General features: G+C 46.2%; 1 long non-coding RNA gene across 1 annotated transcript in view; it reads left to right on the plus strand.

The window, feature by feature from the left end:
- Positions 1–15,760, plus strand: part of LOC140473546 (uncharacterized) — an 81,030-nt gene extending 65,270 nt beyond the window's left edge. The window contains exon 3 of the long non-coding RNA XR_011958412.1: positions 15,681–15,760. This is a non-coding gene — a long non-coding RNA (uncharacterized lncRNA). The remainder of the gene's footprint in view (positions 1–15,680) is intronic.
- Positions 15,761–18,801: the final 3,041 nt, after the last annotated feature.

Consider the following 18,801-nt stretch of genomic DNA (forward strand, 5'->3'; position numbering starts at 1 on the left):
CACTATCCCATTCCCATCCATATGTTTATGATATGTCCACACCGATCCTACACTATCCCATTCCCATCCATATGTTTATGATATGTCCACACCGATCCTACACTATCCCATTCCCATCCATATGTTTATGATATGTCCACACCGATCCTACACTATCCTATTCCCATCCATATATTTATGATATGTCAACACCGATCCTACACTATCCCTTCCCATCCATATGTTTATGATATGCCCACACTGATCAATCACTATACCATTCCCATCCATATGTTTATGATATGTCCACACCGATCCTACACTAACCCGTTCCCATCCATATGTTTATGATATGCCTACACCGATCCAGCACTATCCCATTCCCATCCATATGTTTATGATATGTCCACACCGATCCAGCACTATCCCATTCCCATCCATATGTTTATGATATGTCCACACCGATCCTATACTATACCATTCCCATCCAAATGTTTATGATATGCCCACACCGATCCTACACTATCCCATTACCATCCATATGTTTATGATATGTCCACACCGATCCTACACTATCCCATTTCCATCCATATGTTGATGATATGTCCACACCGATCCTACACTATCCCATTCCCATCCATATGTTTATGATATGTCCACACCGATCCTACACTATCCCATTCCCATCCATATGTTTATGATATGCCCACACTGATCAATCACTATACCATTCCCATCCATATGTTTATGATATGTCCACACCGATCCTACACTAACCCGTTCCCATCCATATGTTTATGATATGCCCACACCGATCCTACACTATCCCATTCCCATCCATATGTTTATGATATGACCACACCGATCCTACACTATCCCTTTCCATCCATATGTTTATGATATGCCCACACTGATCAATCACTATACCATTCCCATCCATATGTTTATGATATGTCCACACCGATCCTACACTATCCCGTTCCCATCCATATGTTTATGATATGCCCACACCGATCCTACACTATCCCATTCCCATCCATATGTTTATGATATGTCCACCCCGATCCTACACTATCCTATTCCAATCCATATATTTATGATATGTCAACACCGATCCTACACTATCCCTTCCCATCCATATGTTTATGATATGCCCACACTGATCAATCACTGTACCATTCCCATCCATATGTTTATGATATGTCCACACCGATCCTACACTATACCATTCCCATCCACATGGTTATGGTATGTCCACACCGATCCTACACTATACCATTCCCATCCATGTGTTTATGAGATGTCCACACCGATCCTACACTATCCCATTCCCATCCATATGTTTATGATATGTCCACACCGATCCTACACTATCCCATTCCCATCCATATGTTTATGATATGTCCGCACCGATCCAACATTATCCCATTCCCATCCATATGTTTATGATATGTCCACACCGATCCTGCACGATCCCATTACCATCCATATGTTTATGATATGTCCACACCGATCCTACACTATCCCATTCCCATCCATATGTTTATGATATGTCCACACCGATCCTGCACTATCCCATTACCATCCATATGTTTATGATATGTCCGCACCGATCCTACACTATATCATTCTCATCCATATATTTATGATATGTCCACACCGATCCTACACTATCCCATTCCCATCCATATGTTTATGATATGTCCACACCGATCCTACACTATCCCATTCCCATCCATATGTTTATGATATGTCCACACAGATCCTGCACTATACCATTCCCATCCATATGTTTATGATATGTCCACACCGATCCTACACTGTCCCATTCCCATCCATGTGTTTATGATATGTCCACACCAATCCTACACTATCCCATTCCCATCCATATGTTTATGATATGTCCACACCGATCCTGCACTATCCCATTCCCATCCATATGTTTATGATATCTCCACACTGATCCTGCACTATCCCATTCCCATCCATATATTTATGATATGTCCACACTGATCCTACACTATACCATTCCCATCCATATGTTTATGATATGCCCACACCGATCCAGCACTATCCCATTCCCATCCATATGTTTATGATATGTCCACACCGATCCTATACTATACCATTCCCATCCATATGTTTATGATATGCCCACACCGATCCTACACTATCCCATTACCATCCATATGTTTATGATATGTCCACACCGATCCTACACTATCCCATTTCCATCCATATGTTGATGATATGTCCACACCGATCCTACACTATCCCATTCCCATCCATATGTTTATGATATGTCCACACCGATCCTACACTATCCCATTCCCATCCATATGTTTATGATATGTCCACACCGATCCTACACTATCCTATTCCCATCCATATATTTATGATATGTCAACACCGATCCTACACTATCCCTTCCCATCCATATGTTTATGATATGCCCACACTGATCAATCACTATACCATTCCCATCCATATGTTTATGATATGTCCACACCGATCCTACACTGTCCCATTCCCATCCATGTGTTTATGATATGTCCACACCGATCCCACACTATCCCATCCCCATCCATATGTTTATGATATGTCCACACCGATCCTACACTATCCCATTCCCATCCATGTGTTTATGATATGTCCACACCGATCCGACACTATCCCATTCCCATCCATATGTTTATGATATGTCCACACCGATCCTACACTATCCTATTCCCATCCATATATTTATGATATGTCAACACCGATCCTACACTATCCCTTCCCATCCATATGTTTATGATATGCCCACACTGATCAATCACTATACCATTCCCATCCATATGTTTATGATATGTCCACACCGATCCTACACTATACCATTCCCATCCATATGGTTATGGTATGTCCACACCGATCCTACACTATACCATTCCCATCCATGTGTTTATGAGATGTCCACACCGATCCTACACTATCCCATTCCCATCCATATGTTTATGATATGTCCACACCGATCCTACACTATCCCATTCCCATCCATATGTTTATGATATGTCCACACCGATCCTACACTATCCCATTCCCATCCATATGTTTATGATATGTCCACACCGATCCTACACTATCCCATTCCCATCCATATGTTTATGATATGCCCACACCGATCCTACACTATCCCATTCCCATCCATATGTTTATGATATGTCCGCACCGATCCTACACTATCCCATTACCATCCATATGTTTATGATATGTCCGCACCGATCCTACACTATATCATTCCCATCCATATATTTATGATATGTCCACACCGATCCTACACTATCCCATTACCATCCATATGTTTATGATATGTCCACACCGATCCTACACTATCCCATTCCCATCCATATGTTTATGATATGTCCACACCTATCCTGCACTATCCCATTCCCATCCATATGTTTATGATATGTCCACACCGATCCTACACTATCCCATTCCCATCCATATGTTTATGATATGTCCACACCGATCCTACACTATCCCATTCCCATCCATGTGTTTATGATATGTCCACACCGATCCTACACTATCCCATTCCCATCCATATGTTTATGATATGTCCACACTGATCCTACACTATCCCATTCCCATCCATATGTTTATGATATGTCCACACCGATCCAACACTATCCCATTCCCATCCATATGTTTATGATATGTCCACACCGATCCTACACTATCCCATTCCCATCCATATGTTTATGATATGTCCACACCGTTCCTGCACTATCCCATTACCATCCATATGTTTATGATATGTCCGCACCGATCCTACACTATATCATTCCCATCCATATATTTGTGATATGTCCACACCGATCCTACACTATCCCATTCCCATCCATATGTTTATGATATATCCACACCGATCCTACATTATCCCATTCCCATCCATATGTTTATGGTATGTCCACACCGATCCTACACTATCCCATTCCCATCCAGATGTTTATCGTATGTCCACACTGATCCTACACTATCCCATTGCCATCCATATGTTTATGGTATGTCCACACCGATCCTGCACTATCCCATTCCCATCCATATGTTTATGATATGTCCACACCGATCCTACACTATCCCATTCCCATCCATATGTTTATGATATGTCCACACCGATCCTACACTATCCCATTCCCATCCATATGTTTATGGTATGTCCACACCGATTCTGCACTATCCCATTCCCATCCATATGTTTATGGTATGTCCACACCGATCCTACACTATCCCATTCCCATCCATATGTTTATGATATGTCCGCACCGATCCTACACTATCCCATTCCCATCCATATGTTTATATGTCCACACCGATCCTACAGTATCCCATTCCCATCCGTATGTTTATGATATGTCCACACCGATCCTACACTATCCCATTACCATCCATATGTTTATGATATGTCCACACTGATCCTACACTATCCCATTCCCATCCATATGTTTATGATATGTCCACACCGATCCTACACTATCCCATTCCCATCCGTATGTTTTTGATATGTCCACACCGATTCTACACTATCCCATTCCCATCCATATGTTTATGGTATGTCCACACCGATCCTACACTATCCCATTCCCATCCATATTTTTATGGTATGTCCACACCGATCCTACACTATCCCATTCCCATCCATATGTTTATGGTATGTCCACACTGATCCTGCACTATCCCATTCCCATCCATATGTTTATGGTATGTCCACATCGATCCTACACTATCCCATTCACATCCATATGTGTATGGTATGTCCACACCGATCCTACACTATCCCATTCCCATCCATATGGTTATGATATGTCCACACCGATCCTACACTATCCCATTCCCATCCATATGGTTATGATATGTCCACACAGATCCTGCACTGTCCCATTCCCATCCATATGTTTATGATATGTCCACACCAATCCTACACTATCCCATTCCCATTCCCATCCATATGTTTATGATATATCCACACCGATCCTACATTATCCCATTCCCATCCATATGTTTATGGTATGTCCACACCGATCCTACACTATCCCATTCCCATCCAGATGTTTATCGTATGTCCACACCGATCCTACACTATCCCATTGCCATCCATATGTTTATGGTATGTCCACACCGATCCTACAGTATCCCATTCCCATCCGTATGTTTATGATATGTCCACACCGATCCTACACTATCCCGTTCCCATCGGTATGTTTATGATATGTCCACACCGATCCTACACTATCCCATTCCCATTCATATCTTTCTGATATGTACACACCGATCCTACATTATCCCATTCCCATCCATATGTTTATGATATGTCCACACCGATCCTACACTATCCCATTCCCATCCATATGTTTATGATATGTCCACACCGATCCTACACTATCCCATTCCCATCCATATGTTTATGATATGTCCACACCGATCCTACACTATCCCATTCCCATCCATATGTTTATGATATGTCCACACCGATCCTACACTATCCCATTCCCATCCATATGTTTATGATATGTCCACACCGATCCTACACTATCCCATTCCCATCCATATGTTTTTGATATGTCCACACCGATTCTACACTATCCCATTCCCATCCATATGTTTATGATATGTCCACACCGATCCTACACTATCCCATTCCCATCCATATGTTTATGATATGCCCACACCGGTCCTACACTATCCCATTCCCATCCATATGTTTATGTTAGGTCCACACCGAACAATCACTATACCATTCCCATCTATATGATTATGATATGTCCACGCCAGAACCTGCACTATCCTATTCCCAACCACATATTTATGATATGCCCACACCGATCCTACACTATCCCATTCCCATCCATGTGTTTACGATATGCCCACACCCATCCTACACTATCCCATTCCCATCCATATGTCTATGATATGTCCACACTGATCCTACACTATCCCACTCCCATCCATATGTTTATGGTATGTCCACACCGATCCTACACTATCCCATTCCCATCCACATATTTATGACATGCCCACACCGATCCTACACTATCCCATTCCCATCCATATGTTTATGATATGCCCACACCCATCCTACACTATCCTATTCCCATCCATATGTCTATGATATGTCCACACTGATCCTACACTATCCCACTCCCATCCATATGTTTATGATATGTCCACACCGATCCTGCACTATCCCATTCCCATCCATATGTTTATGGTATGTCCACACCGATCCTGCACTATCCCATTCCCATCCATATGTTTATGGTATGTCCACATCGATCCTACACTATCCCATTCCCATCCATATGTTTATGGTATGTCCACACCGATCCTACACTATCCCATTCCCATCCATATGTTTATGAGATGTCCACACCGATCCCACACTATCCCATCCCCATCCATATGTTTATGATATGTCCACACCGATCCTACACTATCCCATTCCCATCCATATGTTTATGATATGTCCACACCGAACCTACCCTATCCCATTCCCATCCATATGTTTATGATATGTCCACACCGAACCTACCCTATCCCATTCCCATCCATATGTTTATGATATGTCCACATCTATCCTACACTATACCATTCCCATCCATACATTTTTGATATGCCCACACCGATCCTACACTATCCCATTCCGAACCATATGTTTATGATATGTCCACACCGATCCTACACTATCCCATTCCCATCCATATGTTTATGGTATGTCCACATCGATCCTACACTATCCCATTCCCATCCATATGTTTATGGTATGTCCACATCGATCCTACACTATCCCATTCCCATCCATATATTTATGATATGTCCACATCGATCCTACACTATCCCTTTGCCATCCATATGTTTATGATATGTCCACACCGATCCTACAACATCCCATTCCCATCCATATGTTTATGATAGGTCCACACCGATCCTACAGTATCCCATTCCCATCCGTATGTTTATGATATGTCCACACCGATCCTACACTATCCCATTACCATCCATATGTTTATGATATGTCCACACCGATCCTACACTATCCCATTCCCATCCGTATGTTTTTGATATGTCCACACCGATTCTACACTATCCCATTCCCATCCATATGTTTATGGTATGTCCACACCGATCCTACACTATCCCATTCCCATCCATATTTTTATGGTATGTCCACACCGATCCTACACTATCCCATTCCCATCCATATGTTTATGGTATGTCCACACTGATCCTGCACTATCCCATTCCCATCCATATGTTTATGGTATGTCCACATCGATCCTACACTATCCCATTCACATCCATATGTGTATGGTATGTCCACACCGATCCTACACTATCCCATTCCCATCCATATGGTTATGATATGTCCACACCGATCCTACACTATCCCATTCCCATCCATATGGTTATGATATGTCCACACAGATCCTGCACTGTCCCATTCCCATCCATATGTTTATGATATGTCCACACCAATCCTACACTATCCCATTCCCATCCATATGTTTATGATATATCCACACCGATCCTACATTATCCCATTCCCATCCATATGTTTATGGTATGTCCACACCGATCCTACACTATCCCATTCCCATCCAGATGTTTATGGTATGTCCACACCGATCCTACACTATCCCATTGCCATCCATATGTTTATGGTATGTCCACACCGATCCTACAGTATCCCATTCCCATCCGTATGTTTATGATATGTCCACACCGATCCTACACTATCCCGTTCCCATCGGTATGTTTATGATATGTCCACACCGATCCTACACTATCCCATTCCCATTCATATGTTTCTGATATGTACACACCGATCCTACATTATCCCATTCCCATCCATATGTTTATGATATGTCCACACCGATCCTACACTATCCCATTCCCATCCATATGTTTATGATATGTCCACACCGATCCTACACTATCCCATTCCCATCCATATGTTTATGATATGTCCACACCGATCCTACACTATCCCATTCCCATCCATATGTTTATGATATGTCCACACCGATCCTACACTATCCCATTCCCATCCATATGTTTATGATATGTCCACACCGATCCTACACTATCCCATTCCCATCCATATGTTTTTGATATGTCCACAGCGATTCTACACTATCCCATTCCCATCCATATGTTTATGATATGTCCACACCGATCCTACACTATCCCATTCCCATCCATATGTTTATGATATGCCCACACCGGTCCTACACTATCCCATTCCCATCCATATGTTTATGTTAGGTCCGCACCGAACAATCACTATACCATTCCCATCTATATGATTATGATATGTCCACGCCAGAACCTGCACTATCCTATTCCCATCCACATATTTATGATATGCCCACACCGATCCTACACTATCCCATTCCCATCCATGTGTTTATGATATGCCCACACCCATCCTACACTATCCCATTCCCATCCATATGTCTATGATATGTCCACACTGATCCTACACTATCCCACTCCCATCCATATGTTTATGGTATGTCCACACCGATCCTACACTATCCCATTCCCATCCACATATTTATGACATGCCCACACCGATCCTACACTATCCCATTCCCATCCATATGTTTATGATATGCCCACACCCATCCTACACTATCCTATTCCCATCCATATGTCTATGATATGTCCACACTGATCCTACACTATCCCACTCCCATCCATATGTTTATGATATGTCCACACCGATCCTGCACTATCCCATTCCCATCCATATGTTTATGGTATGTCCACACCGATCCTGCACTATCCCATTCCCATCCATATGTTTATGGTATGTCCACATCGATCCTACACTATCCCCTTCCCATCCATATGTTTATGGTATGTCCACACCGATCCTACACTATCCCATTCCCATCCATATGTTTATGATATGTCCACACCGATCCCACACTATCCCATCCCCATCCATATGTTTATGATATGTCCACACCGATCCTACACTATCCCATTCCCATCCATATGTTTATGATATGTCCACACCGAACCTACCCTATCCCATTCCCATCCATATGTTTATGATATGTCCACACCGAACCTACCCTATCCCATTCCCATCCATATGTTTATGATATGTCCACATCTATCCTACACTATACCATTCCCATCCATACATTTTTGATATGCCCACACCGATCCTACACTATCCCATTCCGAACCATATGTTTATGATATGTCCACACCGATCCTACACTATCCCATTCCCATCCATATGTTTATGGTATGTCCACATCGATCCTACACTATCCCATTCCCATCCATATGTTTATGGTATGTCCACATCGATCCTACACTATCCCATTCCCATCCATATATTTATGATATGTCCACATCGATCCTACACTATCCCTTTGCCATCCATATGTTTATGATATGTCCACACCGATCCTACAACATCCCATTCCCATCCATATGTTTATGATAGGTCCACACCGATCCTACACTATCCCATTCCCATCCACATGTTTATGATATGTCCACACCGATCCTACACTATCCCATTCCCAACCACATGTTTATGATATGTCCACACCGATCCTACACTATCCCATTCCCATGCATATGTTTATGATATGTCCACTGCGATCCTACACTATCCCATTCCCATGCATATATTTATAATATGTCCACACCGATCTTGCACTATCCCATTCCCATCCATATGTTTATGATATGCCCACACCGAACAATCAGTATACCATTCCTATCCATATGTTTATGATATGCCCACACCGATCCTACACTATCCCATTCCCATCCACATGTTTATGATATGTCCACACCTATCCTACACTATCCCTTCCCATCCATATGTTTATGATATGCCCACACTGATCAATCACTATACCATTCCCATCCATATGTTTATGATATGTCCACATCGATCCTACACTATACCATTCCCATCCATATGTTTATGATATGTCCACACTGATCCTACACTATCCCATTCCCAACCACATGTTTATGATATGTCCACACCGATCCTACACTATCCCATTCCCATCCATATGTTTATGATATGTCCACACCGATCCTACACTATCCCATTCCCATCCATATGTTTATGATATGTCCACACTGATCCTACACTATCCCATTCCCATCCATATGTTTATGATATGCCCACACTGATCAATCACTATACCATTCCCATCCATATGTTTATGATATGTCCACACCGATCCTACACTATACCATTCCCATCCATATGTTTATGATATGTCCACACCGATCCTACACTATCCCATTCCCATCCATATGTTTATGATATGTCCACACTGATCCTACCCTATCCCATTCCAATCCATATGTTTATGATATGTCCACACCGATCCTACACTATCCCAATCCCATCCATACATTTTTGATATGTCCACACCGATCCTAAACTATCCCATTCCCGTTCATATATTTATGATATGTCCACACCGATCCTGGATTATCCCATTCCCATCTACATATTTATGATATGTCCACACCGATCCTACACTATCCCATTCCCATCCAGATGTTTATGGTATGTCCACACTGATCCTACACTATCCCATTCCCATCCATATGTTTATGGTATGTCCACACCGATCCTACACTATCCCATTCCCATCCATATGTTTATGGTATGTGCACACCGATCCAACACTATCCCATTCCCATCCATATGTTTATGATATGTCCACACTGATCCTACACTATACCATCCCATCCATATGTTTATGATATGTCCACACCTATCCTACACCATCCCATTCCCATCCATATGTTTATGATATGTCCACACCGATCCTACACTATACCATTCCCATCCATATGTTTATGATATGTCCACACCGAACCTACCCTATCCCATTCCCATCCATATGTTTATGATATGTGCACACCTATCCTACACTATACCATTCCCATCCATACATTTTTGATATGCCCACACCGATCCGACACCATCCCATTCCCATCCACATGTTTATGATATGTCCACACTGATCCTACACTATACCATCCCATCCATATGTTTATGATATGTCCACACCGAACCTACACTATCCCATTCCCATCCATATGTTTATGATATGCCCACACCGAACAATTACTATACCATTCCCATCCGTATGTTTATGATATGTCCACACCGATCCTACACTATACCATTCCCATACATATGTTTATGATATGTCCACACCGATCCTACACTATCCCATTCTCATCCATATGTTTATGGTATGTCCACACCGATCCTGCACTCTCCCAATCCTATCCATATGTTTATGATATGTCCACACCGATCCTGCACTTTCCCAATCCCATCCATATGTTTATGATATGTCCACACCGATCCTACACTATCCCATTCCCATCCATATGTTTATGATATGTCCACACCGATCCTGCACTCTCCCATTCCCATCCATATGTTTATGATATGTCCACACCGATCCTACACTCTCCCATTCCCATCCATATGTTTATGATATGTCCACACCGATCCTACACTATCCCATTCCCATCCATATGTTTATGATATGTCCACACCGATCCTACACTATCCCATTCCCATCCATATGTTTATGGTATGTCCACACCGATCCTGCACTATCCCATTCCCATCCATATGTTTATGATATATCCACACCGATCCTACATTATCCCATTCCCATCCATATGTTTATGATATATCCACAATGATCCTACATTATCCCATTCCCATCCATATGTTTATGATATGTCCACACCGATCCTACACTATCCCATTCCCATCCATATGTTTATGATATGTCCACACCGATCCTACACTATCCCATTCCCATCCATATGTTTATGATATGTCCACACCGATCCGACACCATCCCATTCCCATCCATATGTTTATGGTATGTCCACACCGATCCTACACTATCCCATTCCCATCCATATGTTTATGGTATGTCCACACCGATCCTACACTATCCCATTCCCATCCATATGTTTATGGTATGTCCACACCGAACCTACACTATCCCATTCCCATCCATATGTTTATGATATGTCCACACCGATCCTACACTATCCCATTCCCATCCATATGTTTATGATATGTCCACACCGATCCTACACTATCCCATTCCCATCCATATGTTTATGATATGTCCACACCGATCCTACACTATCCCATTCCCATCCATATGGTTATGATATGTCCACACCGATCCTACACTATCCCATTCCCAACCACATGTTTATGATATGTCCACACCGATCCTACACTATCCCATTCCCATCCATATGTTTATGATATGTCCACACCGATCCTACACTATCCCATTCCCATCCATAAATTTATGATAAGTCCACACCGATCCTACACTATTCCATTCCCATCCATATGTTTATGATATGTCCACATTGATCCTACACTATACCATTCCCATCCATATATTTATGATATGTCCACATCTAACCTCCACAATTCTGTTCTCATCCATATGTTTATGATATGTCCACTCCGATCCTACACTATCCCATTCCCATCCATATGTTTATGATATGTCCACACCGATCCTACACTATCCCATTCACATCCATATATTTATATGTCCACACCGATCCTACACTATCCCATTAACATCCATATGTTTATGATATATCCACACCGATCCTACACTATCCCATTCCCAACCATATGTTTATGATATGTCCACACCGATCCTACACTATACCATTCCCATCCATATGTTTATGATATGTCCACACCGATCCTACACTATCCCATTCCCATCCATATGTTTATGCTATGTCCATACCTAACCTACACAATTCTGTTCTCATCCATATGTCTCTCCTCCGACCTGTTGAACGCCCTTGAAGCTGGTGAGCCTCCTGCTGTTGCAGGCAGTGCGTTCTACGCCCCCTCCTGCTCTCTGAGTAAAGACGCTACCTCTGGAATCTGTCCTAGATGTGTCAGCCCTCAGTTTAAAGCTGTATCCCCTGGTGTTAGCCCTCCCCATCTGAGGGAACGGGCTCTCCCCTGTCCACCCGATCGAACCCTCGGATTACCTTCCACCTCCCAGTTTGAGTCACCTCTCGACCTGCCTCTCTCCGACGCCAACAGCCCCGCGTCCCTCAGCCCTTCCTCGTCCGACCCTCCCTCTGTACCTGGTGACCTCCCGGTCTATCTCCTCTGAACCATCGAACATAGAAAGACACATCGCAGTACAGGCCCTTCGGCCCTCGATGTTGCGCCGATCCTAGCCCAACCTAACCTCCACTAGCCCAATAACCTCTACATGCCCATCCAATGCCCGTTTAAATGCCCATAAAGAGGGAGAATCCACCACTGCTACTGGCAGGGCATTCCATGAACTTACGACTTGCTGAGTGAAGAACCTACCCCTAACATCAGTCCTATATCTACCCCCCCTTAATTTAAAGCTACGCCCCCTCGTAATAGCTGACTCCATACGTGGAAAAAGGTCCTCACTGTCAACCCTATCTAACCCCCTAATCATCTTGTACACCTCTATCAAATCTCCCCTAAACCTTCTTTTCTCCAATGAGAACAGCCCCAAGTGCCTTGGCCTTTCCCCATACGATCGTCCTACCATACCAGGCAACATCCTGGTAAACTTCCTCTGCACCCGTTCCAGTGTCTCCACATCCTTCCTATAGTATGGCGACCAAAACTGCACACAATACTCCAGATGCGGCCGCACCAGAGTCTTATACAACTGCAGCATGACCTCAGGACTCCGGAACTCAATTCCTCTACCAATAAAAGCCAGTACGCCATATGCCTTCTTCACCGCACTGTTTACCTGGGTGGCAACTTTCAGAGATCTGTGTACATGGACACCAAGATCCCTCTGCTCATCCACACGACCAAGTATCCGACCATTAGCCCAGTCCCCCATCTTCTTGTTACTCTTACCAAAGTGAATCACCTCACACTTACCCACATTGAACTCCATTTGCCACCTTTCTGCCCAGCTCTGCAGCTTCTCTATATCCCACTGTAACCTGACGCATCCTTCCTCACTGTCTACAACTCCACCGACTTTCGGATCATCCGCAAACTTGCTCACCCAACCTTCTAACCCTTCCTCCAGGTCATTTATAAAAAATGACAAACAGCAATGGTCCCAAAACAGATCCTTGCGGAACACCGCTAGTAACTGCGCTCCAAGATGAACCTTTACCATCGACTCCTACCCTCTGTCTCCTTCCAGCCGGCCAATTCCTAATCCAAACCTCTAACTCACCCTCAACGCCAGACCTCCGTAGTTTTTGCAGTAGCCTACCATGGGGGACCTTATCGAACGCCTTGCTGAAATAACCCGTTTCCAAAGGTTCCACATCCTTCCTGTAACCAGAGCTGTCCCCAAGACTCTAAGTGCGGCCGTACCAGAGTTTTGTACAGCTGCAGCATAACCTCCTGGTTCTGGAACCCGATCCCTCTCCCAATAAAAGTGAACACACCATACGCCTTCTGAACAAACTCTATCATCCCTGGGGGGTGGGGTGGGGGGGCAACTTTCAGGGCTCCCGGGACACCGAGATCTCTCTGCTCAGCGACACAACCCAGGACCTCACCACGAGCCCAGGACCCTGCATTCCTGCTCCCCCATCCAAAGTCAATCACCTCACACTTTTCAGCCTTAAACTGCATTCGCCACCTCTCGGCCCAGCTCTGCGGCTGATCCCTGTCCCTCTGTATCCTACGACCAGCTAACTAAGACCAACCTTGTCGGGGGGGGATGTGGTCGCGGTGAAAGGAGGGAGAAGACTAAATCGGGGGGGGTGGGGGGACGCTAGCCTGTAATATAAAGGAAGAGTCGAAGAGTTTCTCCAGATGGGGTTACGTTCGAAAGAGAGGCTGGACAATCAGAGGTCGCTGTGGGGAACAAGGAAATAGGTCAAGGGCAGCGCGGGGGCTCGGTGGGTTAGCGCCTGCTGCCTCACGGCGCCAGGTTCGATCCCAGCCTCGGGGGGGGGGGACTGTCCCTGTGGGGGGTTTGCACATTCCCCACCCCCCCGGGTCTGCGTGGGATTCCTCCGGGGGGCTCCGGTTTCCTCCCACCGTCCAAAGACGGGCAGGTTAGGGTGGGGATTGACCGTGCTAAATTACCCATAGTGCCCAGGGATGTGCAGGTTAGGGTGGGGGATTGACCGTGCTAAATTACCCATAGTGCCCAGGGATGTGCGGGTTAGGGTGGAGGGATTGGCCGTGCTAAATTACCCATAGTGCCCAGGGATGTGCGGGTTAGGGTGGAGGGATTGGCCGTGCTAAATTACCCATAGTGCCCAGGGATGTGCGGGTTAGGGTGGAGGGATTGGCCGTGCTAAATTACCCATAGTGCCCAGGGATGTGCGGGTTAGGGTGGGGGAATTGGCCGTGCTAAATTACCCATAGTGCCCAGGGAGGTGGGGGTTAGGGTGGATTACGGTCATGTCCTGTTTCGGTCAAGTGTGAGGCATTATGGGAAGGCTGTGCAGAGCTGAGCAACAACATGGCCGTCCCAGGGCGAGGAACAGGAAGTCGAGGGGGGGGGGGGGGGGGGCGCGGTGGGAAGGGGAGGGTCAGGGTTTGACGGCTTTTGACCTTTCACCTTTCGCCCCCCCCCCCCCCCCCATACCCCCCCCACCCACAGGGATGCTGGCCATCGCGGGACTGGTCACGTTCGAAGAGGCCTGCGCCTCCATCTTGAGGGAGGACGGGGGCGACGCCGAGGAGGGGCAGGGGGAGAGGGAGGTCGGCGGGGGCGACGCGGCCGAGTTCGCCCACCTCTGGAGCTTTGCGTGCGCCTGCGCGGCCGGGGTCATCGCCCTGGTGGCCGGCGGGGCCTTCCTGTTGGTGGCCAACCCTGGGGTCGCTCGGCGGGTCTGCGGTTGTTGTCGGAGCAAGGCACCCAGGCCCTGAGGTCCGGGCCGAGGGCTGGGGGGACGGGGGGAGGGAGGGAGTGTAGGCCCGGATTATGGAGCTCAAGTCCGAGGGTAGATCCATCTCCCTCTCAGTCCCCTCTCTCTCTCTCAGGGAGATATCTGTACACTGACTGGTGTCTCTCAGTCCCCTCTCTCTCTCTCTCAGGGAGATATCTGTACACTGACTGGTGTCTCTCAGTCCACTCTCTCTCAGGGAGATATCTGTACACTGACTGGTGTCTCTCAGTCCCCTCTCTCTCAGGGAGATATCTGTACACTGACTGGTGTCTCTCAGTCCCCCCTCTCAGGGAGATATCTGTATACTGACTGGTGTCTCTCAGTCCTCTCTCTCTCAGGGAGATATCTGTACACTGACTGGTGTCTCTCAGTCCCCCCTCTCTCTCAGGGTGATATCTGTACACTGACTGGTGTCTCTCAGTCCCCCCCCTCTCTCTCTCAGGGAGATATCTGTACACTGACTGGTGTCTCTCAGTCCTCTCTCTCTCTCAGGGAGATATCTGTGCACTGACTGGTGTCTCTCAGTCCCCCCCCTCTCTCTCAGGGAGATATCTGTACACTGACTGGTGTCTCTCAGTCCCCCCTCTCTCTCTCAGGGAGATATCTGTACACTGACTGGTGTCTCTCAGTCCCCTCTCTCTCTCTCTCAGGGAGATATCTGTACACTGACTGGTGTCTCTCAGTCCCCCCTCTCTCTCTCAGGGAGATATCTGTACACTGACTGGTGTCTCTCAGTCCCCCCTCTCTCTCAGGGAGATATCTGTACACTGACTGGTGTCTCTCAGTCCCCCTCTCTCTCTCAGGGAGATATCTGTACACTGACTGGTGTCTCTCAGTCCCCTCTCTCTCTCTCTCAGGGAGATATCTGTACACTGACTGGTGTCTCTCAGTCCCCTCTCTCTCAGGGTGATATCTGTACACTGACTGGTGTCTCTCAGTCCCCCCTCTCTCTCAGGGAGATATCTGTACACTGACTGGTGTCTCTCAGTCCCCCCTCTCTCTCAGGGAGATATCTGTACACTGACTGGTGTCTCTCAGTCCCCCCTCTCTCTCAGGGTGATATCTGTACACTGACTGGTGTCTCTCAGTCCCCCCTCTCTCTCTCAGGGAGATATCTGTACACTGACTGGTGTCTCTCAGTCCCTTCTCTCTCTCTCAGGGAGATATCTGTACACTGACTGGTGTCTCTCAGTCCCCTCTCTCTCTCTCGCAGGGAGATATCTGTACACTGACTGGTGTCTCTCAGTCCCCCCTCTCTCAGGGAGATATCTGTACACTGACTGGTGTCTCTCAGTCCCCTCTCTCTCAGGGAGATATCTGTACATTGACTGGTGTCTCTCAGTCCCCCTCTCTCTCAGGGAGATATCTGTACACTGACTGGTGTCTCTCAGTCCCCTCTCTCAGGGAGATATCTGTACACTGACTGGTTTCTCTCAGTCCCCCCTCTCTCTCAGGGAGATATCTGTACACTGACTGGTGTCTCTCAGTCCCCTCTCTCTCTCTCTCAGGGAGATATCTGTACACTGACTGGTGTCTCTCAGTCCCCCCCCTCTCTCTCAGGGAGATATCTGTACACTGACTGGTGTCTCTCAGTCCCCTCTCTCTCTCTCTCAGGGAGATATCTGTACACTGACTGGTGTCTCTCAGTCCCCTCTCTCTCTCTCTCAGGGAGATATCTGTACACTGACTGGTGTCTCTCAGTCCCCTCTCTCTCAGGGAGATATCTGTACATTGACTGGTGTCTCTCAGTCCCCCTCTCTCTCAGGGAGATATCTGTACACTGACTGGTGTCTCTCAGTCCCCTCTCTCAGGGAGATATCTGTACACTGACTGGTGTCTCTCAGTCCCCCCTCTCTCTCAGGGAGATATCTGTACACTGACTGGTGTCTCTCAGTCCCCTCTCTCTCTCTCTCAGGGAGATATCTGTACACTGACTGGTGTCTCTCAGTCCCCCCCTCTCTCTCAGGGAGATATCTGTACACTGACTGGTGTCTCTCAGTCCCCTCTCTCAGGGAGATATCTGTACACTGACTGGTGTCTCTCAGTCCCCTCTCTCTCTCTCAGGGAGATATCTGTACACTGACTGGTGTCTCTCAGTCCCCCCTCTCTCTCAGGGAGATATCTGTACACTGACTGGTGTCTCTCAGTCCCCCCTCTCTCTCAGGGAGATATCTGTACACTGACTGGTGTCTCTCAGTCCCCTCTCTCTCTCTCAGGGAGATATCTGTACACTGACTGGTGTCTCTCAGTCCCCCCTCTCTCTCTCAGGGAGATATCTGTACACTGACTGGTGTCTCTCAGTCCCTTCTCTCTCTCTCAGGAGATATCTGTACACTGACTGGTGTCTCTCAGTCCCCTCTCTCTCTCTCTCTCAGGGAGATATCTGTACACTGACTGGTGTCTCTCAGTCCCCCCCTCTCTCTCAGGGAGATATCTGTACACTGACTGGTGTCTCTCAGTCCCCTCTCTCTCAGGGAGATATCTGTACACTGACTGTGTCTCTCAGTCCCCTCTCCCTCTCTCAGGGTGATATCTGTACACTGACTGGTGTCTCTCAGTCCCCCTCTCTCTCTCAGGGAGATATCTGTACACTGACTGGTGTCTCTCAGTCCCCTCTCTCTCTCAGTGAGATATCTGTACACTGACTGTGTCTCTCAGTCCCCTCTCTCTCTCAGGGAGATATCTGTACACTGACTGGTGTCTCTCAGTCCCCTCTCTCTCTCAGGAGATATCTGTACACTGACTGGTGTCTCTCAGTCCCCCTCTCTCTCAGGGAGATATCTGTACACTGACCTGGTGTCTCTCAGTCCCCCTCTCTCTCTCAGGGAGATA

This window comes from Chiloscyllium punctatum, unplaced genomic scaffold, assembly GCF_047496795.1.
Source record: "Chiloscyllium punctatum isolate Juve2018m unplaced genomic scaffold, sChiPun1.3 scaffold_638, whole genome shotgun sequence".
NCBI classification, from domain to species: domain Eukaryota; kingdom Metazoa; phylum Chordata; class Chondrichthyes; order Orectolobiformes; family Hemiscylliidae; genus Chiloscyllium; species Chiloscyllium punctatum.